We start from the raw sequence: 27707 nt of genomic DNA, 5'->3' as shown, positions 1-27707 counted from the left end.
ACTGCAAATGAAATTCAGCCTCACAGCTAAAATTATGAGGCTTAAACAATTTACAAGTTATCTAAAATCATACCACCGATAAACAATTTACACCTGCAGTTAATTTACTGCTGATAAAATTCACAGGCAACTAAATGATTTTTTTTTAATGATGTCAAGATGTTTGAGATATTATTTCCTGCGGATGCAGAAATCACTTGCAACCATGTGCATCGGGTAATGGTAGAGAGGAATCAAACCTCTCGTCTGTTGACAGCAAACCCACAACGCTGGCCGTTCGCCCAAACCGAACTAAGTTGATAGGCACTTGGGTGTAAGATCCAGCCTGATCAACAAACGGGCTTAAACCTTAATGCTAGGGTCCAGCCCTCAGGCCTAGCATTTCAACCTAAAAAGCAGCCAAGCCGAAAAGCCCAACGGGCTAGCCAGGCCCATTGAGAGCCATAGTAAAACCTAGCCCAAGCCAGGCACCGGCCTTTTACGAACCGAAAAAGTTGAAGCCCGATCCGGCTAACCATTTCCGTGCACGATACGAGCTCTTCATTAGGTGTGCCCTACCATACAGTCGAAACCCCAAACGAACCGGGCTGACAAACAGCATACAATACAAGCATACAACTAACATGAAAATACCAGGAAAAAAAAAAGAAATTAAAGAGAGAGAGCGAGAGAGAGAATAAAAAAGAGAGGGAGCTCATATTCTATGGGTGTAAAAGAGTCCGCAATGCCATGGCAATAGCTTCTCAGAACGAGGAATGTTTTATAATCATAGCAACCCCTCTTTTATCTCTTCTCTATTCCAAATTCAAAATCAAATGGCTCAGACACGCACAAATATGTCATCAAAAATTAATACCAGATATACACAGAAGAACCGTGTATGTCCTTCTAATGGTCTTAAAAAAAAATCAGCATCGAGAAACGAATTTGGTCATCACAGCCGTCCAAAATCGATGATAGAAAATAAGATTAAAGATATGAGAAATGTAGAGGCCTGCGTAACCCTAATCTCGTGTTTGGGAAGATTAGGGCTTTAAAAAAGCCTCATATTTGTATATTCGGAGTAATTAAAACTACAGATCATCGTTGTATAGTAGATGAAATGCAAAAATAAGAGAAATCTTACTCCGTTGAAATGAAAAGATTTTGGTAGCGGCCGGGAAAACCCTAGAAAGAGAGGTGAGTGAGGAGAGATGAGGGTTGGGTTTTGTATATATAGATCACGCGGCGGTGTTTGATGCCCTAGGAAGGTCTGATATTTCAAGTACGAAGCGATTGTACACGTGGCATACGTGTAACTAGAATCAGACGGTTTAAAATAGTGGGTCCCTCTGTGGTTAGTTCGTGGATCTGAAGTGTCAGATTGATTGGACGATCTTTACCGTTGATTAGTGGAAAATTTTCTTCTCTAATCTAGACCGTTGAGTTTTTCCCATCTTGACCGTCTATTAATGTCCACCGATTGGTTAGGTGGAAGATCAGTTTGGTGGGATTATTGGTTTTTCGAGAATTGTGAAAGGAAGCCAACAATTTGGAGGTCTGGATGACCTACACGTCTTCTGAGTGTATACGTGTGAACATGCGCCACAATCTTCCGATCTAAGCAACGCTGTGAAAGCAAGGATCGGATTTGAACCCTAACCCTAAAATTATAGATATCGAAGGCTCGGGTTTGGGTCGGGTCTCTAGGGTATCCGTACCCGAGTCAGATCAGGTTCGGTTGTGCGTCTTTTAGAACCCGGATCTGAATACCTGACCCATACCCATTTTCAATCAAGTTGAAGAAAATGGACTCAACCCAAACCCAACTAGACCTGATTTTAATCTGGGCTTCAAATTGGAAAATTGGATGAGAGCCTTTAAGAGAAGAAAAAAAGTATTGGTCCATCGGGTCTTTGGGCTGTCCATAATGTGCTTTGCCAGCTCAAGAGAGGCCCGCCAAACACATACCGAGATGCTTGGGCTGTTTAGTTGGTTTAGATTGCCGGCCCAATCCATATAATACAAATGAATATTGGAACAAGCTCGGGCATAGGGAAGCGGATTGCTTAATGAGTAAATCATTATGCTCAACTCAGTACGCTAAGCATACTGAGTAAACTGTGAGGTCCACCGTGATTTATATATTTTATCTGCTCCTTCCATCCATTTTATTAGATAATTTTAGGTCTTGAGCCCAAAATTGAAGCATATCCAAAGCTCAAATGGACCACACCATGGGAAAAAGTGTGAATTGAAAATTCTATCGTTGAAAATTTCTTGAGGGCCACAGAAGTTTTAGATCAAGCTATATATGTGTTTTCCCTTCATCTATATTTTTTTGATCTTATAAACAGGTTGGATGACAAATAAACATCACCATGAGGCATAGCAAGGCTTCAACAGTGGAAATCATTATTCCAGCTGTTTCATGTGTTATGGTTCACTTGAGCTTTGGACATGGTTCAATTTTAATCTCAACAACGAGTTGGAAAAACGGTTGAACAGCATGTATAAACCACGTACATCCTCAGTGGGCTCAGCAGAATTTACTCAGTACAATAAGAGTGTAACAAGTAACTCAGTAAGCAGACCGATTTCGGGGCATAGACAAGTTGGTCGAAGTAGTTATGGGGCTGACCCAGATGAGGTCTAGTAATGGTCCATTCATTACATTAGGTGGGGCCTGATGTGTATGCGTTTGCCCCACATGATTGGAGAGACCGACAGTGAGCTCCGCATGATTGACGACCAAAATCAAAGTATGCCCTGCACGATGGACAGTCCAGGTCAAAGGCAGCCCTACATGATGGATAGCCCCACTTAGAAGACATAAACCGTCCACATCAAAAGTTGGCTCCACATGGTGGGCCATGGACATTGACACTCACATGATGGACAGTTAACATCAATGGTGGCCCTATGAGATGGATAACCCACATCATGGTGGGCCCCACATAATGGACAGTCTGTGTCTTAAACCCATCCTTATGGTGTGTTTGGATGGTGGACTTCAAATATAATATAGTGCAAGACTCGCATCATTACTTCTTATAATTAATTGGACAAACTTAAATCATAGTAATCCATCTAATGCCCACCCACTTGGATGGGAGAGGTGCATTGATGGGACAGTTTTGTGGCCCACCATGATGTATGTGTTATATCCACACCGTCCATATGGATCAGTGCCCTTTGCAGCAGTCGTTATTCAACCTATAAACTGACTACTGGATGGTCAGATTTATCCAATTATAGTGATGATTGTATATAAATAATTCATAGAGTGGCCATTGGATTAGTACTCTTAAACCCTAAACCCTAAACCCTCATTCACCCATAAGACTAAGAATAAGCCATGGTGCAAAAATCATGCTAATCTGGTGATCCAAAACTCATAATGTATAGCATGAAAACTGACTATCAAAATTCACAGCAGAAGCAAAATAGGTCCAATCATCATATCAGATAGACCCTGCTTATTTATTTACTTATTTATTTTTATGGTTCTAAATTTACATTTTGATTTGATCATCATAGCCATGTGATTTATGGCTTGTATGGACAGTTGTAACAAATTGGCCCATAAAAGGGTTAGGGTCATTCCATTAGCTTTATTTTAATACCATGGCTTGCTCCTAATTGCATGAAGTATGAATAAACTCATCGGAACTCAATCTATGTGTAGTATAGATGGTTTGGACCGATGAATAAATAAACAAATTTCCTTCGCTAAAATAGTCATTTTTCAAATAAAGAATAATAATAATCAGACTAACTGGTCAAGGAAGAGTCCTCTCCTCTCCCGTATCCAGTTTATTTCAGCTTAATAAGCCAATGTCCGAATCCCCCTTTGCAGCATGGAAGTCAAACAGGTGCAGCCTTGGCCTCACCTAGCATGGTGTGACCCTAACCGTGGGCCCTCTTTTGATGCATGTGTTGCATGTTCATGTTGTCCATTTATTTTGTCATCACATATAAAAGCATGAGCTAAAAAACAAGGAACATGTTAGGTGAGACTCAATATCAACCAGGTGTGTGAGATCCCTGGTTGCGGAGTTGACGGTGATGTATGTCCCTTAAATCCACAACATCCAATTATTTTCAAAGTTTATTTTAGGGCATGAATCCAAAAATGAAGCATACACAATCTTAAGTGGACCACACCACAAAACTGTCGTGATTGAATCCCCACCATTAAAAACTTCATGGAGTCCACATTTATTTGCTATCCAACTTGTTGATAAGGTCGTGAAAACCCATATGAAGAGACCACAAAAAATATCATCTTGATCCATAACTTTTGTGGGCCATGAAAAGTTTTTAATGGTAGAATGACTTTTGGACAACCCCCCCGCCCCCTCCAAACTCCCAGGTGGACTACATCATAAGAAACCGTAGTAATTTGAACACCTACCTTTAAAAACTTCATATGGCTCATTGTTAGGGGTGTACATTGAGTTGAATTGGCCTTAGCTTGATTCGGCTTAGCCACTAGCTGACCCTAGCTTGAACTCGGCTCGGCTCAATCCTCAAGCCTAATTGGCCAACTCAGCTCGGTTCGGTTAGCAGCTTGGGCCAGTTCGAGCCAAGTTCGCCTGTGCAACATTTTTATAAACACATGGACTGCACCTTCAAAATCTCATTGTATGTAAAACAACAACAATGGTTTTACGGATATCTTATCAAACACTTTCTAAGCAACATAAAAATAAGAAGAAGACAAAAGAAAAAGGGTATTTGTTTCATATACATACCTTCCTTGCCATCAGCCACACTTCGTTAAGTCATTTTACCAAACACTTCAACATCAATACCAAAGTAACCGAGTCACTAAACTTGTTCGATCCGGTTTGATCTGAGTTGAGTCGAGCGGGCCAGCTCGAACTCATTTTCGAGTTCAAAACATCAGCTCAACTCGGCTCGAACTCAGCTTCGAACCCAGTTGAATCGAACTTTTTGGAGTCTGAGTCAAGCGAGCTAGTGTACACCCCCTACCCATTGTAATGCCAACTGTAACGGTTATTTGCCATTGCCAATTTATGAAAAGGCAAACATAAACTCGATCCAAAACTTTCATTTTGCGGCCCAAAGAAAGTTAACGGTCAGTCACAACTGTTCCCTGTAGTGTGGCTCCTGAGATTTGGATGTGCTTCATCTTTTCTCTCATTACCTGATATGATATGGAAAAACGGATGGACAGAGTGGATGTACAATACATACATAAAGTGGGCCCCACGGTCTGGGCCGCACCTAATACGCTCCCTTGCAGCACTTGGACAGGAGATCCCACATTTGCTATTCTCACCAACTGCCTCTCATGGGAACTTACACTGTATAATTCGCAGGGAATGGATGGCGATGAGAATCAGCAGCCAGCTGTTTCTGAAAATCCAAGGGTTTCTGCCGATCAAAACAGAAGTAGAAAAGTATCAAAGCAAGACAGTGGAATTCTTTCTCGCATCTGGAATAAGACCTTCAGAGCATGCAATGAGGATTTCGAGAAAAAGTTGCAATGTCTTTACGAGGAAGAAGCTTCTTCTATTCATGTGTGAATGAAGAGAAGGGCTCAAAGGTGGTGAAAGAGAGTAAGGAATCTTTTATAGTTTTGTCTCGGGCATTTTTTATTTTAAATTTTAAGTTCGTTTCAAATCTCATTGATTGGGTATAGGAGCAAGATGAATGATTAATGGGCTCTTGTGGATTCGCCTTTGTTCTGGTGATATTCTTCTCATTTTCTGTAGTGTTTTTGGGAAAAATAATCCAAAACTCAAAAAGTTCTCTCTCTCAAGTGATGGATTTTAATTGGGACTTAAAAGGTCCCAATATATATCTAAAGAGAAAATAAGTATAAATAAATAAATAAAAATAAAAAAATCGATTTCTTGGCTAAGCTTAAGCCCACAACCTTAACTGTTGCTTTTTTTTTTTTTAATCCAACGGCGGGTTCTGAATGAAATCATAATAATCCCCCAAAAACAGTAGGATTCAAGTAGTATTTTTTGGAGAATGACATTCGAGCATGTTAACAAATTTCTAAAATTTAGGGATTGTTTGGATGCTTGTAAGTTCTGTAAGTGGGAAGTGACTCACAGGTAAGTCACTTTGGAGCTCATTTGAGAGCTTGTAAATGGGAAATGGAATTGGAGGTAACTTAAGGAGTAAATGGCTTACTCAGTTGTGTTTGGATGGGAGTAAATGGGATGAATTGGAATGTATTGGAATTTTTCTATATATTCACAAGAACATATATGATATCCCAAATCAGCTTTAATACCCTAAATAAGTGTACACATGTGATATTTAACAGAATGACTATAATTAGCCCATTGAAATATATAATTTTACCAAAAAAGAGGAAATTCCGCACCTCAGGTGGGCCACAAATGAAAGGATCACAACAAGCAAATTGCCAACTTTTTTTAACTGTCCATTTAGATGGCCAACATTGGGATGATTTAGAACATTATATTGTTGTGATTTTGATGATGTAGCTGATAATTGGATTGTTTTGGAGTATCATCAGCGTGCCACGTGTACGGTGGGCATGTGTGTAGCGACACCTTTGTTTACTTGTGTCTCTCCAAGGGAGCTCAAAAAGACATTTCACCCCATTTACTTCTAAAGTGCAGGTCCATTCACTCCCATTTCATTTCATTTTCATGCATTTACTTCCATCCAAACACACCTCAAATGTCACTTACCTCCATTTACTCCCATCCAAATGGACCCTATAGGTAGGTGTTTGGGGGAGGAAATTCACATGTAAGTCACTTGCAGGCAAAACTGCCAGGAAACTTTATGGGGCTAGGGTGAGAATTCACTTCCCTGTTGACTTACAGCTGAAAGTCTCTTACAACTTAAAAACTTACAGGCATCCAAACAACCTTGTTAACTTCCAGGTCATTACTAAATGACGACATTTTGTGAAATTGATATGGAATACATCTTTTAAGATTTGAGTCAGAGATTTTGACTTGCAAGGGCTACAGAGCTCTGTCAAACCATGGCATACGCATATTGGATAAGAGGAATGATAGGATCCTCGACATGAAGTGTTGCACAGTGTATTGGTCTTTCCAGTGTTGACAAGTTGGGCCCATGGCTCAAAAATCCAAACCATTGGTCGGTTGGGACCATGGCTCAGAAATCCAGACCATTGGTCTGTTACATCCCACTGTGGATGGACCATGCCCCAAACTGCTCCTAGATTGAAAGATCCTAATTTCATAACCACCAAACTTGGGCCTTGTCTATTACTTCAGCACAGCTATGGGCATCGATAATGGGTAGATCCTCACAATCCAAATTTCAGGTTATGTGTAAACAAGGATTAGTCATTGCTCATTCTTATATACATGATAAATTAGTTCCCTAATAATATCTAGTAGAATTTGCTGCCCAATCAGCATGGTTCACTACTAATTCTTATTGACTGGTAGCTCTAGAATTCAAAATCCCAGAAAATTTGGATTTCAGGCCTTGTGAGAGGATCCCTTACCCTTATTAGAGTACTCAACTCAGGATTCTAGTTTTTTTTTTAAGGACCCAAGTATGGAAGGGCCTTTTTTCAGTTGAATGTAGAGGGTTCCTGCATTTCTCTCTTCAATCATCTATTTGTAAGTCATGCATAAAATGTTTGGGCTGTCCTATGTAATACATTTTTGGGGCATTTATATCCATGGTGCAGCCTAGAGGACTAATGGTTTGAATCGCTAAATCATTGGTCTCTGTTATCAGAATTGAAAACTCATGTATATTGTGCAAAGTCTCAGGAAGTGGATCCTATTCCTCATGGAAAAAATCTTTGTTTTATGTCATGACTTCTTTGGCTTGATACTTAATTAGTCTCACGAGAATCTTCTTTGCTAGAGGAAATGTTTTCAGCTTGAAACAAGTGCTCACTGCAGTCTATTTTCTAGGTTGCTGTGGTGGCTTATGCCATCATGATCACAAGATCATTCAATTTGAACTGGAAAATGAGGGGTAGTACGAGTTTTTCCTATGTTTGCGTTTGCCTTGCCTGCTCTGTCATCTTTACTCTATTCAACAAGCTTAACAAGGATATGTAAGTATCTCAAACTCTACATCTAAGCAGAATTCTCATTTCTTTCCTTCTATGGTTGAAGTCTTTATGACCAATTTAGTAACTTTTGGTTGTTATTATTTTACATCGATATATTTTACAGAATGCTATGCAAACAAATTTTCTTCTAGGTGTTGGAAATTGCCTTCATAATCATGCTAGTGGAAAATTTAGTGGTTTTAAATTCTTTATGTTTCTTTCTTATTTGCAAAGAGGCTTGGATGCATCATGTATGGGTGGAATTGAGTTTTTCAGTTTCTGTTTCAAGTTCTTGTTGAAATGTTTAGTGAGGGTGGTGGTTGTAGTATTAATAAGAACATTTTCAAAATCTTTGCCCTTTACAAATGCTTTATACAGTCCTTCCGTACACATATGATCAAGAAACGTTGGCTTAGTCAAGTTCGATTTCTCGAGTTTCACTTACAATGTCAGTACACAAGTGAAATGCCATACAAGATTCAGTAACATGGCAAGCTCAACTTTTATAGACTAAATATATTTACAAACATCCAACATAGTATCCAATAGATGATTCTTGAGAGGTATTGGCACATCCATAAAAATAATTTTTTCTTCGTTTTTTTTTTTTTTAAAGAAGAAGAAGAAGAAGAAGAAGAAAGGAATTTCAGGGCACAAGTGGGTCTTAAGAGATGATATGGGTCCCATTTACATGAGATTTTATGGCCCTGTTGGACCGGGTGAAACTTGTGATCCAAGGCCCTTCTAGAATGGTAGAGAATATTTGTGAAGAGTTACTTAGGTCTATGATGCAGGACAATTAACCACTTGCTCTAAAAGCTCGAATTGATAGAGCATAGCGAATTAATCAATTTATCTCATAGCCCAGGCCCCACATCTCATGGGTTAGGACTTAGGACCTCAGCCGAACCCCCCCTTGTGGGCCCCACATCATATGGGTACCGCCTCACACAAGCCACCCGCCTCACATGGGTGGGGCCCACCTCACATGGGCCGCCCATCCCATAGGCAATCGCACTCAAGCCTGGTGTGAAAATGCCGCTGCATTAATCTGAGCATGGCGAATTAATCCAATTATCTCATAGCCTGGGCCCCACATTTCATAGGTTAGGACCTTGGCCAAACCTCCCTCGTGGGCCCCACATCACATGGGTACCGCCTCACACGGGCTGCCCAGCCCAAGTATGCCCTCATATCTCACAGGCAACCCCACTCGAGCCCGGTGTGAAAATGCCCCTACATTAGTTTAGCTATCATGGAGGGCAATTCTTCTAATGTCATCTCCTGGGCATCTAGACCTTATTTCGGAGCTTGGTGCAATCTCAATTTTGTGTTCAATGAGGCCTGGACTATTGCATCTAGACTAAATAATTTGTTAGACCATGCAAGAGGGGAGGCTGGCTCTATAGCTGATAAGCTTGCTAAGGATGGTGTTAGTGCTGGAGATGTTTGGGGTGTCATGAGTGATGCCAATGTCAGTACAAGAGCTCCTTATTGCATGGAAAGGTCAATCTTTTGACAGAAAAAGGACACTACTTTGAAGTTTGGGTTTTCTAACATCAATGTGGACCATTTGGAAAGAAAAAGACAACAGTTTTTTTTTTTCCTTCACTAGTTGGAATCAGTGTAAAGGATGGATGGTCAACAGAGTGAAAGGTCTCATTTTGGAAAGGGTGTCTAGGATACCCTCTTTCAAGGGTTGTAATCAGGAAGAAACTGAGGACACGACTTGCCTGTACCCCCTGGCCTGATTTTTGGACTACTGTACTATTGTGGTCTTTTGAAACTGATGGACGGAGTGGATTTGTCACGGTCATCTCTTTGGACCCGACATAACTTCAGACCACAGGAACTTCCTGTGGCTTGGGGGGCACAGACAAGTCGCATCCAGAAATTGAGGCTTTGCTTCTGCAGGTGTAGAAGCTGGCTATGTTGAGTAGTTTATTTTGTATAGTTTCTGTTTTTTGTTTCTTTAATATAAATTTAATTGGCATCCGAAAAATTCTTCTCCCCTATTGGGTTTCAATCAGATTTTGGTATCGAATCGCCATTTCTCCACCAAAATCGTGTTTTGATGCGAACCAACTCGAGTGGAGTTATCAAAAGACACAACCCACCCCCCACCACCCCCCCAAACAACTGATATATGGTTTTTCTTTCCAATTTTCTGGAATTTTATTTTCAATTTTTTTTTTTTGCACTTTGATTTTGTATCAATAGATACTTGCAACACAGTGTAGACACAACCAGTAGCCCACTTATATGTTCTTTATCTTTATCTTATATACACATATGAATGCAGTCATTGTAATTTTGCCCAACAATCATGGGAGGATTTGTCAAGCAAAAAACTCCAAATAGCTAGGATAAGGCAAAGATGATGATGATGATAGAATGTATTAATTATTTTTAAAAAATGATTAATACGTTATTATTTTTTTGAAAAGAATAACTAGTATTGGTAAAAAAGAATGTATAATTATTAAAATGCCTAATTATGCCTAGTGTACTTGAGCTTTAAGTGCACCCTGGCATTTTTAAAAATGTGCATGGTCCAATACTCAATATGGACCATCCAAGTCTATCCCATTCTTCATCAGTTACCATAGAAAATATCACATTGATTAGTGATCTTAACCATATGGATTTTAGTTGTCGTTTTCTTCATGTCAGATTTCCAGGCTGTAGTTAGGATGGCCATGATCCTCTGTTTGAAGTGATTGTTTTCTGTTATAGTCTATCAAGGTGGGACCCAAGCTATGCACTATGTTTATTTACGATATATATTAACTTTTTACGCCTGAACTGCTAACATACATTGTCACTATTATACAAATAATCGATTAGTACTACAATTCTAGTTATCCTAACAATTTTATATGGGTGTGCACATTTCTCTCTGTTTTCCATTGAAGATACACACATAGTCCACCCAAACTTGTTTACTCTGCAACATTAGTTGTTAAATGTTTTATTTTAATTGGAAGATCTCTTCATTGTAATGTGATTTCAGGATTCTTGTGATTTGTTTTTAAAATGTGAGCATCCAGTCGTCACCATCATCTTAGTCTTTCTCCCATCAATTTGGGGTTGGCTTTGAAATGGTGGATTGGTAGAAGTTCCATGATCAGCTGCCGACTAGACATAATCCTTCCTCATTTACCCATACTCTAGGAAGTGGCCATGGCAGCATGTCAACATAGTCCCAAACGGTATTGACTCCTGGGCTAACTATTTCATGAATGTCCCGAAGGGCGGGTATGCAATGTATGGTCATGGAGGGCCACTTTCTAGGCAAACCATGGCCTAAATGCAAGAAAGGCAGGCTCAAGTATTCTGGCTGCTCATAACAGCAGGGGACCCACTGATACATGATGACCTGCATGATTCACATGTCAACACAGTCAGGTCCCATACTACACCTTAGCACAGCTATTTCGTGATACCCGCAAGGGAATTGGCAATTGGGTGATGTCTAGATCATGCAGCGCCATACGAACGCCTGAGCATGATTGAGAATGTGATCCAGTAATTTCAGGAAGTGTGTTCCATGAAGGGATGTTATACATGATGAAGACGTGCTTGGCTTCTGACAATATTGATGCAGGACAATTAACCACTTGTTCTAAAAGCTCGAACTGATAGAGCATGGTGAATTAATCCCTTCATCTCATAGCCCAGGCCCCAAATCCATGGGTTCCGCCTCATAAGCCGCCCGCCTCACATGGGCCCCAAATCCATGGGTTCCACGGGCCACCCACCCCGACTATGCCCCTGCATTCCACAGGCCACCCCACTCGAGCCCAGTATGAAAATGCCCATGCATTATGTATCATCTGTTGAAGAAACCAATGTAATTCATAGCTTTTGAAATTCACTGCTTCATGTTCACATATGGGAAAATTTAGTCACTGACACTGGGTAAATGAGTTTTTAATTTTCTGTTGAAAATACTTTTATTTCTCAACATCTTCTAATTCTGAGCATACACAGCTGATTAAAGAAATTTGAAAAACCTGGTCTGTATTTTTGAAATCTAGAAATTGCCTGAAGAGAGCCGGTAGTTGGTAGTAAGATGTGAAGTGGCACATTTAGGTGACTGCAAGGACCAGAGAACACTTGAAAGGTTGCATGCTGAAAGGCAGGCAAAAATCGACGAGCTTAAAGAGCAAACAAACTATTACATAACACAGCTTCTTATTCAGGTGATTAACGGCTTTGATTTATGTTCTATTCGTGGTATAAATTTTGGGTGGCTGCCAAATAATGGCCGAGCTGGATGCATCTTCTATTTATGGTTGATTGCCTCATTTGCTTACCTAGAAACATGATGGAAAAAGAAAAGTATAAAACTGAGCCAGTGAAGCCGTTGCTTTGGTCCAAACTGGCTAAACCATTGGTACAGACGGGTTTAACCATGGCATCATCACCATGTCATGAATAATGTATTATGTTTTTGAACCAGTTCATAGTACCGTCCAGCTGAATAGTTTTTGAGTTTTAAAGCGGTTCGAATCCAACTGAATAAGAAAGGTATTAGAGTTGAATTTTGCCAGACTTGATGGGTTTGATTCGATTTTTGAAGAACTGGTAAAAGACCCTTTTGGAACTTATTGCACATCACTTTTGTATAAGCAGGAAACGACACGATAATAACAACATCTTGGATCTGATTACATGTTTGTGCAATGTGTAATCTTCAATCCCATCCCTTATGGGCCATATGCATTTTGATTAGGTAGGGAAGTAACCCCATGGTATCTTTTGGATGCAGGACTGGCCAGGAAAGAAGACTTCCCATACATAACGTACCATGCACTGAATGGGGTGCAACAACCAGAAGAGCATCATCGTTCAGGTTTGAATTCTGGCAAGCCAAGTTCTCCAGCTTCAGGCAGTGGTGATGCAAACAGCAATCCAGGTGGCTCAGAGACCCCAACTCAGCAGTTGTTATAGCTAGACTCACAAAAGTTTCAACATGAGGTCATGGGTTCGATTACCCATTGTGGTGAAATCCCACTGTGGTGTGAGTAGAGCTGGGCATCGAGTCAAGTCGGACCAAGTTAGGGCTGACCTGACTCAATCCAGTTTTGAAATAGGCTTTGACCCGAACTCGAACTGACTCGGTATCGAGTCTAGCATGCCTGACCCGATCTGAGTCCAGGTCTGGCCTGGACTAATCTCGACTGAGTCTGACCCGGTCACAAGTACCAAGTCGGGTCGAGTCGGCACCCAGTCAAGTCGGGTGCAACGTGTATTCACGGGCTGAAATCACCACTCAAAGCCTAGAATTGAAAACAATATCGGTTGTGTAACGGCACCACATACATATCATATGCCTTGTGGATGAGCAGCAGCAATGTAACATGGTGATTGTATCATGTACCATGTGCCACATGTATGATCTGGTGGTCTTATGATGGACCCGTGGATGTTCAAAAATTGCCTCGATTGATGATCCTGGCCGTCTAATTGGTGGCTTCTAAAGATTCTCACAATGATGAACATGATCAGATGGCTCACCACAATGTGGTCGAGGCCCCTAACGGAACGGTTGTGATGTTCTACATTCATTTTAAGTGGAATGATCTTATGTGGATGTGTACAATGCTTCACGGCAGGCCCATGATTCTTTGATCCTGCCAATTGATCTGATCTGATGGATAGTCATAGATTGGGAGGAGATTAGAAGATCCTAACCTTTCAATTTTTGGCCTCCTATGGATGGATAAACATAATTTTAATTAGGAAACTAAAGAAGGCTCATGTAAAGTTGATTAACAATGAGGGAGGCAGGTCTCAGTACGTCATATGTACAAACATTCAAATTACCTAAATACCCTTTTCCATGTTGGAAATCCCTCCACATTAATTTTAAAACCCAAAGTTCAACACTCTTAAAAGAGTAATTAAGACCAAGTGTTTGGGTAAAATTGTCTATAATTATGATAAAAATGTTGCAATGGACTTTTGTGGCTAGCACTGACATGGAGCAGAACATACTATAAACAATATGCCTCGCCAAATATGCTCTATGCCACGTTTGGTTGCACCAAATTTCATGATATATCATAATTTCATGATTAATCAGTCTATGTATCAGGATATTTGGTGCAACCAAACGGCAGACATAGATATAGAGATGGTGGGTAGGGCTCTCACGTTATGGGTCCCACTTGTTTAAATGTATTGATTTACATAGGAACGTGTCTGTTATGAACTGAGTTTTTACATTTGAGCGGGGCCGATCATGAATGTATCATGCCCTCCCAAATCTCCCAGGACGATGTTGAAAATTATACAGATTAATATAATTTCTATATAATATGGAAACCGAAAAATAAAATTAGCTTGAATAAGGATAGGATGAAGCACGTTTGAAACGCTGTTCTTAAAGCGTTATTTGCCCGTACTCAAATGGATTGAGTATGCTGATAGGTTACAGGTAAATCACTTCTAGGATACGACGAGCCTGGTGTGGGTCTGCATTTAGCAAACACGAAGGCCCACCAAATGGAACTCTTGTACACACTATCTGGCAGAATTACAATATAGAAAAAAAATTCCAAAAAAGAAAAGAGGAGAATAGGTGATTTTAGAAGATCGCTGCACTGGTCAATTCTTCAACTACTGGTTCAGTTGAACCGTTCTAGATCACATCGTTAGTCTATTCTTCAAGCAAAGGTTCAACCCTTGTTGTCTTGCTGGAATCACTAGAGTATAGGAGATGAGTAATGACTGTCTCAATTCGTATGGGTCTGCTAGAGTGGGTTGAGAGATCGTTTGGAAACCCATCTAGACCCTCCTTTTATAGGCTATGGTGGCTAGGGGGTTATGGTCCAAAGACATAAATTTCATTAAGTCATTTCTGGCTGTTGGAAAACTAGCCGTTTTATGGCCGTTTTTTATTGTTGTGCATGACCATTAATCTGTTGCATGCTGATTGTTGTGAGACAGCAGCTAGCCGTTTTCTAACTGTTAGGCTAGCCATGCAGCAGTTACAGCTGGTCTCTGCATTAATGGCACAATTGTTACAGTTTTTGCTGCAACAGCTCTTTTCAGTCCCTCTATATATACTGAGGGATATCTCTCCCAGTCCTCTAGTCTCTCTGTCAACCAGTCATCCGTCTTAGCCACTTAGTCGCGCCGCGACTCGCACACGTCTCGCTCAAGGTCGCGAATGAGAAGTGCAAAGTGCGCCACTAGCGCTTCTACAGCCATACTGCCTCACATGCCCACGCCCTTGCACTGTGCCCGTGCCCGAGACCGAGACTGAGATTGAGCCTGAGCCCGTGCCCGAGCACGAGCGCGTGCACGCAAGTCCATTTTTCTTTGGACCATATGGGTAAATATTATAATACTCTACCATTCTCATATAAACCATTTTTTCTTCTCCTCTTTTTTCAATGTGGGACTATTCCCAAAAGCCCACAAAACGGTGTTTTTCCAAACAACTTTTTATATATTATATATTATTTTATTATTAAAATATATTTTATTAAAAATTAATATTTTTTGCAACAATCCCTCACTTGATTTTTTAAAAATATATTTTCTTGATTAAACATTTCTGCCAGAATAATCAGCTTATATGCATGCAGAAAAATATCTTTCGATTTTAATCTTTCTTTAGTGTAAGTATTTCAAAACTCTATCGAAATGACTGGTAGCCGCAACGTTGAACCAATTATTCCTAGATAACAGAGTCGAAGAAACCACACACATATTCGCTATGTGTTTGTTAGAGTTCTCACAATCTTGCTCAGCACATTTAATGGCCATGTGCTTATCCTAATTCGTGAACGATTTAGAGAGAAAACTCCTAACTCTCATGAAAAACGGCACCATCTCTATGTTCATATAGGTGAAATTCTTCCGGTGTCTCTATTACTATAAGACACTTGTCCTTTAGACTGGATTTCATTAAGAGTTCTAAGACTCAACCATCTATCGTAACGCTCAACACTTATCTATTATAGATGAGGTTATAAAATTTAGTGCTGAAAACTTTTCACGTATCAGTGACTTATTCTTACCCATTAAACCCAAAATTAGAAATTTTCTGACTTTAGGTTAGGTTACCATCACTATTGGAACTTTGATTGAAGAGTTTCAACCCCATCCCTCTAGATGTAGCCTTTACTACCTCTCTCGGTAGAGGTTTAGTGAAAGGATCTGCCAGGTTGTTACTTGATTTCACATAGGAAATAGCAATGATTCCATCTCGAATCAATTGTCTGATATAATCATGTCGAAGACTGATATGTCTAGACTTACCATTATAAGTGCCTCTATAGGCTCTAGCTAATGTGGCTTCACTATCACAATGTAGTGACACAGCCGATATAGGCTTTACACAGAAAGGAATTTCTAATAGAAGATCCCTTAGCCACTCAGCCTCTTTGTCTGTTGTAGCCAGGGCTATGAATTCAAACTCTATAGTCGAGTGCGTTATGCAAGTCTATTTCTTGGATCCTCAAGATACAGCTGCACCTCCTAGGGTGAATATCCACCTTTTAGTAGACTTGTTGTCTCCTGCACTCGATATCCAGCTCGTATCGGTATATCCTTCCAATACGGCAGGAAACTCTGAATAAAATAGTCCTAAGTCTTTGGTTGCTTTTAAGTAACCAATGACTCTACTGATTGCATTCCAGTGTTCAGTACTGGGGTTACTAGTAAACTTACTAAGTTTACTCACAGCATATGCAATATCAGGTCTAATGCATTGCATAACATACATAAGACTCCCTATCGCACTCGCATATTCTAATTGTGTAACTGTTCTTTCAGTATTTTCTTTGAGCTTGATACTTGGATCAAATGAGGTATTTGCTTCTTTTATATTTAGATGGTTAAACTTGTTTAGTATCTTCTCAATATAATGAGATTGACACAAAGCATAACCCCCACAATGTTTTTTAACTTTGATACCTAGGATGGTATCAACTTGTACAAGATTTTTCATTTTCAATACGGAAAATAGAAACCTCTTTGTTTCAGTCACACCTTCCATTTTATTACTTATTATTAACATATTATCAATATACAGACAAATAATAACGATACAACTATCATCTACTTTTGAATATATGCATTTGTCAGTTACATTATGCATGAAACCATAAGATAGTATTTTGGAATCAAACTTCTCATGCCATTGTTTTGGTGCTTGTTTTAATCTATACAAAGATTTGACTAATCTACATACTTTGTTTTCATTTCTTGGTATAATGAAACCTTCAGGTTGTTCCATGTATACCTCCTCATTGAGGTCACCATTCAGGAATGCGGTCGTTACATCCATTTGGTGGATGTGAAGATAATGTATGGAAGCTAGCGCAAATAATATCATAATGGATGTTATCCTAGCTACAAGAGAGTATGTGTCAAAATAATTCATCCCTTCTTTTTGTTTAAAACCCTTAACTACTAATCGAGCTTTAAAGGTTTGGATAGTCCCATCAGTGTGATATTTTTTCCTAAATACCCACTTACAACCTATGGGTCTAGAACCTGGAGGTAGGTTTACCAGTTCTCATGTTTGATTTGACAGTATGGATTCCATTTCATTGTTTATAGCTTCTTTCCAGAAAGTTGAGTCTATAGAGGATACAATCTCTTTATATGTTTTAGGATCATCTTCTATAGTCATCACTATATGTATTTTTCTAATAACATTTTCTCTATTTCCTTCTACAAGATGGAAAATGACATGTTGTGAGTCTATGTAGTCATCTTTTAGACTTCTTTATTCTTGTCCTTTGACTCCTATGAAGTTCAACAGGAGCTTCTACTATTTGTGGAGCTGTACTGTTTGGTTCTTTATCAGGAGTTTGGATTTCATTATCCTTTGACTCCAAAGATAGTGAGTTCTCAAAAAATTCAACTTCTCTTGATTCTATTATTGTATGAGACTCTATATTTAGAAGTCTATAAGCTTTACTATTTTATATATACCTTATAAAGGTGTACTTAATAGTTCTTGGTCCTAACTTAGTTCTATTTAGATTAGGAGTTCTGCAGTATGCAAGACACTCACACACTTTTAGATATCCTAGGTTAGGTTTTCTACATCTCCATGTTTCATATGGAGATATTTTATATTTTTTAGACGGAATTCTGTTTAGTATATGGAATGCTGCAAGCAGTGCCTTACTCCGTAGATTTAGTGGCAACTTTGCTCTTATCAGCATTGAGTTGACAATTTCTACTAATGTTCTATTCTTTCTTTCAGCTATTCCGTTTTGTTGATGTGTGTATGGCACTGTACATTGATGTATCAGTCCATGTTCTTCACAGAAGTTATCGAATTTATTGAAAAGTATTCTCCTCCTCTAGCGCTACGGAGAATTTTTATTTTCTTATTTAGTTGATTCTTTACCTCTGCTTTATATATTTTAAACATATTCAATGCTTTTTCTTTGCTCTTTAACAGATAAACATATACATATCTAGAACAATCATCTATAAAAGTTATGAAGTATTGTTTACCTTTAGGAGTAAGAATGTCGTTTAACTCACAGATATCACTATGCACAAGATACAATACTTGAGACGATCTTTCAACACTTGGAAAAGGTTTCTTCGTCATTTTGGATCGTATGTACACTTCACATTTATCGGTTTCATTGTCTGTGAATGAAATTAAACCATTCTTAGCCATGAACTTTAAAGTACTATACCCTATATGGGCTAGTCTATTATGCCACAGTCCAGCGGATTCAACCATATACGCAGAAGTGCTACTTTCATTCAGAGAAAACTTAACCATTCCGTTACAAGCATATCCCTTTCCGACAAAATTCTCATTTTTAGATAGAATCAGTTTACCTGACTCGTACACCACCCTTATGCCTAGTTTTCCCAGAAGATCCCCATAAACTAAGTTTCGTCTCATGTTTGGGATGTGCAGTACATTAGTCAGAATCACTTTCTTTCCAGAGGTGAATATCAGTTCGATAGTTCCTTTGCCGACGACCTTCGATTGGACTTCATTACCCATTTAGACTTCTTGACCATCGGTCAATTCCTCATAGGTTTTGAAGGCTGATTTGTCGTAGCACACATATACTGTAGCGGCAGTATCATACCACTAACTTGGAACATTGCCTTGGATGGTATTCACCTCAGTGATCATAGCCACGATATCGCCTTCTTCTACTGCACTTACCTCTTTTTTAGATTTGCGATAGCGGGATACTCGAGCATAGTACCCGATTTTTCCACAGACATGGTATGGGCCTTTGAACTTTCCGTTCTTCTTTTGGGTGTTTTTCTTGAATTTCCCTCTATTGGGTTTTAGGGAATCGTCCTTCTCGGGATGTTTGTTATTAGTGTTCTCTACTACATGTACCTTGGATGAGGCATTCCCATTATCATTCTTTTTATCGCGGTTACGAGATTCTTCCTCAATCCTAAGGTGTTTCTGGATTTGTTCCAGTATGTAGTCTTTGGTTTTATGCAGCAACTTCTTTCTATAGTCTTTCCACATCGGTGACAATTTAGCGATTATAACCCCGACTTGGAATGATTCGGGAAGATCAATCTTTATCACTTTGATTTTGTTTACTATTAGCTGCAGTTTTTGGATTTGGGACAGTAGCGGTTTATTATCTACCATGCTGAAGTCAAAATACCTCATGCTGAAAGGCAGGCAAAAATCGACGAGCTTAAAGAGCAAACAAACTATTACATAACACAGCTTCTTATTCAGGTGATTAACGGCTTTGATTTATGTTCTATTCGTGGTATAAATTTTGGGTGGCTGCCAAATAATGGCCGAGCTGGATGCATCTTCTATTTATGGTTGATTGCCTCATTTGCTTACCTAGAAACATGATGGAAAAAGAAAAGTATAAAACTGAGCCAGTGAAGCTGTTGCTTTGGTCCAAACCGGCTAAACCATTGGTACAGACGGGTTTAACCATGGCATCATCACCATGTCATGAATAATGTATTATGGTTTTGAACCAGTTCATAGTACCGTCCAGCTGAATAGTTTTTGAGTTTTAAAGTGGTTCGAATCCAACTGAATAAGAAAGGTATTAGAGTTGAATTTTGCCAGACTTGATGGGTTTGATTCGATTTTTGAAGAACTGGTAAAAGACCCTTTTGGAACTTATTGCACATCACTTTTGTATAAGCAGTAAACGACACGATAATAACAACATCTTGGATCTGATTACATGTTTGTGCAATGTGTAATCTTCAATCCCATCCCTTATGGGCCATATGCATTTTGATTAGGTAGGGAAGTAACCCCATGGTATCTTTTGGATGCAGGACTGGCCAGGAAAGAAGACTTCCCATACATAACGTACCATGCACTGAATGCAACAACCAGAAGAGCATCATCGTTCAGGTTTGAATTCTGGCAAGCCAAGTTCTCCAGCTTCAGGCAGTGGTGATGCAAACAGCAATCCAGGTGGCTCAGAGACCCCAACTCAGCAGTTGTTATAGCTAGACTCACAAAAGTTTCAACATGAGGTCATGGGTTCGAGTACCCATTGTGGTGAAATCCCACTGTGGTGTGAGTAGAGCTGGGCATCAAGTCAAGTCGGACCAAGTTAGGGCTGACCTGACTCGATCCGGTTTTGAAATAGGCTTTGACCCGAACTCGAACTGACTCGGTATCGAGTCTAGCATGCCTGACCCGATCTGAGTACAGGTCTGGCCTGGACTAATCTCGACTGAGTCCGACCCGGTCACAAGTACCAAGTCGGGTCGAGTCGGCACCCTGTCAAGTCGGGTGCAACGTGTATTCATGGGCTGAAATCACCACTCAGAGCCTAGAATTGAAAACAATATCGGTTGTGTAATGGCACCACATACATATCATATGCCTTGTGGATGAGCAGCAGCAATGTAACATGGTGATTGTATCATGTACCATGTGCCACATGTATGATCTGGTGGTCTTATGATGGACCCGTGGATGTTCAAAAATTGCCTCGATTGATGATCCTGGCCGTCTAATTGGTGGCTTCTAAAGATTCTCACAATGATGAACATGATCAGATGGCTCACCACAATGTGGTCGATTCGGAGGCCCCTAACGGAACGGTTGTGATGTTCTACATTCATTTTAAGTGGAATGATCTTATGTGGATGTGTACAATGCTTCACGGCAGGCCCATGATTCTTTGATCCTGCCAATTGATCTGATCTGATGGATAGTCATAGATTGGGAGGAGATTAGAAGATCCTAACCTTTCAATTTTTGGCCTCCTATGGATGGATAAACATAATTTTAATTAGGAAACTAAAGAAGGCTCATGTAAAGTTGATTAACAATGAGGGAGGCAGGTCTCAGTACGTCATATGTACAAACATTCAAATTACCTAAATACCCTTTTCCATTTTGGAAATCCCTCCACATTAATTTTAAAACCCAAAGTTCAGCACTCTTAAAAGAGTAATTAAGACTAAGTGTTTGGGTACAATTGTCTATAATTATGATAAAAATGTTGCAATGGACTTTTGTGGCTAACACTGACATGGAGCAGAACATACTATAAACAACATGCCTCACCAAATATGCTCTATGCCACGTTTGGTTGCACCAAATTTCATGATATATCATAATTTCACGATTAATCAGTCTATGTATCAGGAAATTTGGTGCAACCAAACGGCAGACATAGATATAGAGATGGTGGGCAGGGCTCTCACGTTATGGGTCCCACTTGTTTAAATGTATTGATTTACATAGGAACGTGGCTGTTATGAACTGAGTTTTTACATGTGAGCGGGGCCCGATCATGAATGTATCATGCCCTCCCAAATCTCCCAGGACGATCCTAGCCATTGAATCTTTGGTCCTAAACCATGTATTAGCAAGCTAATGATGAAAGGTTTGAGTTGACCAGCTGCGGAGATATTCTGGGGTAGTTCACTCCATGATGGAGTCATCAGATCAACGGCTTAGATAAAACAACCATGGGCCCCACATTTACAAAGTAGGTGCAGAATAGGGAAGTTACCAGCCGACAGTTTGGCTACAAAATCCAATATCATGATCATGCATTTCAATGATTTGAATGATCCTCATCATATATTCTTGTGGGCCCACCTAGTACATAAGATAATATTCTTTTAGTAGAATGCAAGGGTAGCCGTTTGATTTTCTTTTGGAAACGTGTCTCAAAAATGACAAACGGGTATAGAATATCCGAAGCAATTGGAAAAAATATGTGACGGTTGCTTTCGATGTGCTAAGGGCCATTGAATCATGAGATATTGGTCAAAATGGTCTGTTTTGTTGCTTTCGATGCGCCCAGGGCCATTGAATCATGGGATGTTGGTGAAAGAGGTCTGTTTTGGTATTGCTCACTACAATTCCAGAAATGACTGCTTGCCCACGTGATGGGTCCAATTCTTCTTGTGGGACACCGAATCAGTAGGTCATCATCCATTAATGTAGGACGTGGCACGAGTACATTCCTAGTATGGTTGGATCAAAAGAAGGAAAAATATTGGCCATAACTTTTGATCCGGGTATAGTTATCTATCCATCTTTATTAAAACGGGCCATCAAAGGCATCTGTCCGTTTTGTCATGAAATGTGTGCTTTCAGTTCAAAAATGATTTTTTAGGAAAAAATTACTTTTTTTAATAATTTTGAATTTTTTAATATTTTTTTATTTTTAAAGTTTTAGATTTTTCTTCTTTTTAAAAACAATTTATAATCATGTTAGGATTTTTCTAGGGAAAGTTTATTTTGAATTTTTATTTTTAGAAATTAAGCTTTAGCAGAGTTTTATTAAAATTAAGATTTTTATTAATTTTAGAATTTTGCTATTTTTGGTAATTATGATTTTTTTTTTTTTAAAAGATTTATTAATGGTGTAATAGGATAGTAGGATACATATGGATTATCCATCATCAATCAAATTATTTCAAATACCTTAGAATTATTTTTCTTTTCTTTTCCTCGTGAGTCCGCAGTTGATCGGTGAGAAGTGTAGACAAGTTTCATGAATTCAGAACAGTTATCCAAAAAGATGGCCTCATGTCCTTCCCTGCGTCATCCATCAAAATAACTTTGATTGGACCCGTGGGAGTGTGCCCATTCATTTTTTACATTGCCCGTATATTATCAACCGTTCAGATCGCCCTATAGACGGTTGTTTTCAGTCCTGACCAGTAGGGACCGTGTTTCATTTGGAGGAACCATGTCCCGGAAATCTCCTCTATCAGAATATTGCTATCTTTCAATTTGTGGCTACAGACAAAACGTTTAAAGAGAAATACAACGGTCCAACTTCAATGGAAGAAAGACCTAGATAGGTGATCATGTCCCAGTAACATGAGATAGTCTTCGGGCATGGTCCATCGATAGGGATACAGGCATATAATAATAATAAAGATGGGGACCACTATATTGTGTTTGCAACATCCACTCCGTCCATCAGGTGGGCCTGTTGATGATAGTTGTGGGGATAAAAAATCAGATTGATCTACAACTCAGGTGGGCCACCCGACAACGAAAAATGGATATGAGGTAACAATCATAGGTTATGTGTGGGGCCACCATGGTGTGTATATTTCATCAAACTGGTTTGTAGGTGTGATTCACCGTGATGAAAGGAAATTACAAAAAATAAGCCTGATCCAGAACTCAGATGGGCCAGGCGCAACCTTACATTGTTCCCAGTGGTGTGGTCCATCTGAGTCTGTATCAAGAAGATCTATATGGGGAACATATAAGGTTTTTCAACTGATGGATGGACTGGATGTCACACAGACAATTTGGTGGGCCCTACAGAGCTTGGGTGTTGTCCGCGCGCTGAGTAAAACGTGGGTTGTAGAAGATTACGATCCCGTGGGACTCAACGGACCAATGGCCTCAACATGGACCCCACTTATCAGGGACGCGGATTAGCTACTGACAGGTTGAGCTACTGAAGTGACGTCACTAAGTTCTGTGGGCCCACTATGATGTATGTGTTGTATCTACACTGTCCATCCATTTTGAGATATCATTTTAGGGCATGATCCAAAGAATATGGCAGATAAAAAGCTGTAGTGGACTCCACCACAGAAAACAGTGGGGAGAGTGATTCCCACCGTTGAACTATCCTAAGGCCCACCATGAAGTTTATTTGAAATCCAACCTGTTCAAAAGTTAAAAAAGACATGAAAGAAGGGAAAACTCGAATATCAGCTTGATCTAAAACTTCCGTGGCCTTAGGAAGTTTTTAACTGTGGGTGTCACTGTTTCCACTGTTTTCTGTGCTGGGGTCCACTGGAGCTTTGGATTTAACTCATTCTTTGGATGTTGCCCTAAAATGATCTCTCAGGGATGAAAGGCGTGGATGCAAAACATACATAATGGTGGGGCCAAGGAACTTGGTGACGTCACTTCAGTAGCGAGTCTCGCTACTCAACCTGTCATAGCCAATCCGCGCCCACTTATCAGGAAGAAAACGCACGTGGACAGCGCAAATAAAAATCCACGTGGACGATTCTCACACGGATCATAATTTCTATTATAGGTGTCTTAGTCAAAACGTGCGTGTATTATTATATACCCTCTCAGCCTACCAAAGTCCGTGTTTGAAAATTCCACCGGCCTCTATTTCAGTTCAGAAAATCTTCCATTCTATGTAATGAGGATTGCTCAGCCCACACGCGTGTGTAGCTCTGCGCATCCACACGCAAGTGGTCCATGGCTTTCCCTCAAGTGGGCCACGCTGTTTATATTTTCTAGACCCAAAATTAGGCTGTTTAACTCCTCGAGTGGGCCACAATATCTGGTACACTGGCCCACCTGAGATGCAAAAGGTGTTGGAATGTATAAAGAGAGTGACCCACTTATGACCACAACCTTTGTATTAAAAATAACTTTTCATATTCCACGCCTTTTCATTTTTAAGGGTGTGTCTCTCTACATTCCAAGAATGACTTTTCACATTCTTAGGAGTGACTTTTTCCATTTCATCTCTTGGAATTATGTAATGGCATTGAATATTCTGATCAATTGGAAAAGATAAAGAGTTAAGTAATTACTTGATTTCTTTGATGGGTTGAAACCAAATCATGTATAAATTCTAGGCTCCTGGTCCCTCTCTCTAACTCAACATTTGCAGTTGATCTTCCAACTCCATTCACGCATCAAAGAGAGTTGAGGAGAGAGAAGATTAGAGTTAGTTGATCTTAGTCGTTGTGCAAAGTTGAGAAGACCTAAACCGTTGAAAGCGATGGCTCATCAACATCAAGCTTCTTCATCGTCTAATTCAACGGCGCAAGGTACACTTTCTAATTTGTACAACTCTTGGTCTTCATTTTGTCAAATGCATTAAGTCAAGATCCTGTGGATTTTATGTTATTGTTAAACCATATATAAAAGTTAACATGTGGTATCAGAGCTTAGGTTCAGACTGATGTATTTGTCAAACAATCTTTATTAGCTATTCATGTGATGATTTGATTGTCATTTAACATAAGATTGCCTTCTTGCATATTAAGTGCATATTTTCTTGAACTATAATGATAGATAGCCAATTTTCAAGATTAATGCAATTGTGCGGTCTATTGGTAGAATCATGCCATCTGGGATTCACCAATCGACAACGCAAAATATTCGAATGGCTTAAATATGATGGTTCACCAGTTAAAAAGAATCGATGGGCTCACATTCAATGACTTAATCTTGCACTCTTGATATGCATATGTATGTATATGATAGTCATTATATATATCTATATAACATGGAATCATGTTTTTAGCCTTATTCATATTATAATTGTCATCTTATTAGGCCCATCATGTATGTTTTTGGCTCACGAGCTAACATATGGTAGTTTGCTCAAATCATTATTTTTTTGGCCAAAACAGATACAATGGGCCTTTTAATGGCACTATAATCCAACAATCACTTAAGTTTCTCTTAGGCCACTTATGTAGATGCTATTGACTCTAATTAGAAATCCATAACTTGAAATAGTTTGGTAGTCACCAAAGTGATCCAACTAGAAAGATTTATGGATATTCAATTGGAATTATTGATCTTTGAAATCATAATTTCAAGAATAATAGCATCGCAATCGCAGTTTTGCTATTTGGATATCATGGAACGGTAGCCCAAAGGTACGATCATCTTTAAGTAATTGCAAAACCGGTATAGGGTAATGAAATAAATCATTCTGATTGGATTTGGGTTAGAATAGCCAAAGGTATAAACCCATCTCCATTGTAGCATGATTGATTAGTTAGCCTTATGGGTGATGTTGCTCATCCTTGAGTGGACCAATAGCAAGTTGTAGTCTCGACCCAAATGGGGGATTATAACGATGCAATGAGTCCCTCTTCAGAGTAAGTCTACAAACTCTTTTTAGAATTACTCTGAATTAATGAATTAGCGTGAATCTCAAAGCATTTTAAGTAATAAGTGAGCATGTTAATATTTTTCAAATAGGTCTCACCTCAACTTCAATTCCTTATAATGTTCCTATGCTTACACTTGGATTGACATGAGTAAATTTTATTTGCATTAGGCTCTATGGATTGGACTTGGCCTTGCGCATTGATGAGCCAACTCAACCCACAGCTGAAAGTTCTCCTAAAGCTAAAATTTTATATGAAAAGTGGGAGCGATCAAACCGATTGAGTCTTATGTACAAAAAAATGTCGATCACCAAACATATCTGTGGATCAAAGGTACAAGAATATCTTACATCTGTGGAAAAACGTTTTGTATCGACAGACAAATCGTTGGCTGGAACACTCATGGCGAAGCTAACAAATATGAAGTACGATGGGTTGAGTGGTGTGCAAAAGCACATTCTTGAAATGGTACACATAGCGATGCAACTTGAAGTCTTAGATATGAAAGTTAACGAGCCTTTCCTCGTACAATTCATTCTAAGTTCGCTTCCTCAGCAGTTTGGACAGTTTAAGATTCATTATAACACCAATAAACATAAATGAAATCCTAATGAACTGCAAAACATGTGTGTGCAAGAGGAATCACGACTTAGACAAGAGGGAGGACATATCGTTCACTTTGTATCACATTCCTTCCCCGAGCAAACTTTCTCTGAGCTTACAGCCCGATCTATCTTAGTTCGATTAGGAAGTCCACGCACAACGAGAGCGAAGTCATACGAACTCAGAAGTAGCAACAACATTTGTTCCGTTTCTGGCTGGCCTATATTGCTTTCTCATCGCGGTATACTTGAAATCAATCTTTGCTTATCCGATGGAAAGCGAATCGAAGTTGCTTGCGCGCTTCTTTGCAGTGCTGTTCTCTACTGCATCTTATTACAGGAGAATAAAGGAAATAAGAGGAAAATTTTAAAAAGGGCAAGAGGGGTCCACCAAAGAAGAAGAATAACCCCACACCTGATGTAGCTAAGGATAACAACAACCCTGACAAAGTAAGATGTTTCTTCTGTAAAAAGAAGGGACACCTCCAGAAAGATTGTCAAAAGCGAAAGAATTGGTTCGAATCAAGAGGTAATAATTTAACCTCCGTATGTTTTCAAACCAATCTTCTCGATGTTCCTTTAAATAGTTGGTGGATTGACTCAGGTATATCTGTCCATGTTTCAAATTCAATGCAGGGATTCCTTTCAAGCCGGAATCCAAGTGATGGAGAGAAGAATGTTTATATGATAAATCGGTTGGAGTTTGAAGTACGAGCAATCGGCACCTACAG

The 27707-nt window shown here is 39.4% G+C and overlaps 2 long non-coding RNA genes and 2 other non-coding genes across 4 annotated transcripts; 1 reads left to right on the top strand and 3 right to left on the bottom strand.

Annotated features, from left to right (window-relative positions):
* Window positions 1-276: 276 nt before the first annotated feature.
* LOC131229621 (uncharacterized) lies at window positions 277-1168 on the bottom strand. Its single transcript, XR_009163490.1, has 2 exons — window positions 1127-1168; window positions 277-587 (listed from the first exon to the last, which is right to left on the bottom strand). It is a non-coding gene; the product is annotated as an uncharacterized LOC131229621 (long non-coding RNA).
* LOC131230146 (small nucleolar RNA snoR8a) lies at window positions 690-779 on the bottom strand. Its single transcript, XR_009163869.1, has one exon. It is a non-coding gene; the product is annotated as a small nucleolar RNA snoR8a (small nucleolar RNA).
* LOC131230149 (small nucleolar RNA snoR126) lies at window positions 816-943 on the bottom strand. Its single transcript, XR_009163872.1, has one exon. It is a non-coding gene; the product is annotated as a small nucleolar RNA snoR126 (small nucleolar RNA).
* Window positions 1169-5296: 4128 nt separating the features above from the next.
* Window positions 5297-13541, top strand: LOC131229235 (uncharacterized). The gene is made up of 4 exons (XR_009163223.1): window positions 5297-5567; window positions 7902-8047; window positions 12140-12249; window positions 12819-13541. It is a non-coding gene; the product is annotated as an uncharacterized LOC131229235 (long non-coding RNA).
* Window positions 13542-27707: the final 14166 nt, after the last annotated feature.

Source organism: Magnolia sinica, chromosome 16 (genome assembly GCF_029962835.1).
Source record: "Magnolia sinica isolate HGM2019 chromosome 16, MsV1, whole genome shotgun sequence".
NCBI classification, from domain to species: Eukaryota; Viridiplantae; Streptophyta; class Magnoliopsida; order Magnoliales; family Magnoliaceae; genus Magnolia; species Magnolia sinica.
The sequence above is the reverse complement of the archived record's forward strand: the minus strand, read 5'-3'. Positions and strand labels throughout refer to the sequence as shown.